At 45.6% G+C, this 1312-nt stretch overlaps 1 non-coding gene across 1 annotated transcript; it reads left to right on the top strand.

Moving 5' to 3' along the window:
- Positions 1–418: 418 nt before the first annotated feature.
- On the top strand, positions 419–520 carry LOC126504366 (U6 spliceosomal RNA). Its single transcript, XR_007592565.1, has one exon. It is a non-coding gene; the product is annotated as a U6 spliceosomal RNA (small nuclear RNA).
- The last annotated feature ends 792 nt before the right edge of the window (positions 521–1312 follow it).

Below are 1312 nucleotides of genomic sequence, written 5' to 3'. Positions count from 1 at the left end.
GAGAGGTATGGCTCAGCGAGAGAGGGTGCTCACCAAGCACTCCCAGCACCACAGAGAAGAGGGATGGGGGAGGTCTGAGAGACCGCTCAGCAGGGAAAGATGCTGCTGCCAAGCTTCATGACTGAGCTTTGTCTCCAGAATCCACAGGGTGGAAGTCGAGAAATGATTCATAAAAGTTGTCCTCTGACCTCTACATGAACGCTATGGGATGTGCATGCACACATACACATACTCCACATGAACGCTATAGGATGTGCATACGTGCTCACACACACACAAACACACACTCCACATGAATGCTATAGGATGTGCATGTGTGCACACCCACCCACCCACACACCACATGAACGCTATGGGATTGCATGTGTGTGCATGCGTGCACACACACACACACACACACAAATATATAACAACAGCGATGCTCACCTCAGCACTACATTCTTTAAAATTAGAACTCTACAGAGAAGATAAAGTGGCCCCTGCACAGGGATGACATTCGTGTGAAGTCTTCCGTATTTAAGATGCACTAGAAGAGCTGTTTACTTTCCATCTGCCATGAGGTGAGCTTGCTTTGTTCCACCAAATGCTGCTGGCCACGATGTTAGGCCTCACCCTAGACCCATGGCAATGGAGTCAGCTTACCGGGGACATAAACCTCTGAAAACCATGAGCCAAAATAAACTTTCCCCCCCTAAACAACAGCCACCAACAGGCAAAATGGCTCATGCAGGGAGGCTACCTACTGCCCATTCTCACTACTTGAGTTTCATCCCTCGGGCTCACATGTGAAGCACCTGGGGACAAAATCACTAGAAGGAAGACATACATACCTGTTTGACCACAGTCTGTTAGAACCTGGAGATCGTGGAGAAGTTGAAATGTTGCAAATACAAAGCCTAATTGTAACTTATCTTGTGTGTGACCTGATATTTTGTAAATATCAGGTAAACTTTTGGGAACGTACAAGAACCTCTAGAACCTCTGGCCTCTGTCGACCCAAATGCATGAACGTTAGCAGAGGAATCTGAGGACTAGAGCAAACACGTCCCTGGTTTTTGTAGCCCACTTTCCTGTTTCCACCAATGCATTCAAAGAATGTTTTAATTTGTGATGCTCTTTATTGTTACTATAAAAATCTCATCTAACTGGGACCATATCAGGACAGAGAATTTTGGGTATCCTGATTTTTTCCCATGGGCCATTGTCACTCACACTTGACTTCAGGAAAAACTGTCTCTTATACCCTTTGAGGAGAGAGTTGTGGTTTTGCCAACTCACTTACCCCAAACTTGATTTTAAGAGGTTAATATTG

The sequence above is a fragment of the Alexandromys fortis genome, unplaced genomic scaffold (assembly GCF_014885135.2).
Source record: "Alexandromys fortis isolate MF-2015 unplaced genomic scaffold, M_Fortis_MF-2015_v1.1 scaffold_56, whole genome shotgun sequence".
In the NCBI taxonomy this organism is placed as follows: Eukaryota; Metazoa; Chordata; class Mammalia; order Rodentia; family Cricetidae; genus Alexandromys; species Alexandromys fortis.
The sequence above is the reverse complement of the archived record's forward strand: the minus strand, read 5'-3'. Positions and strand labels throughout refer to the sequence as shown.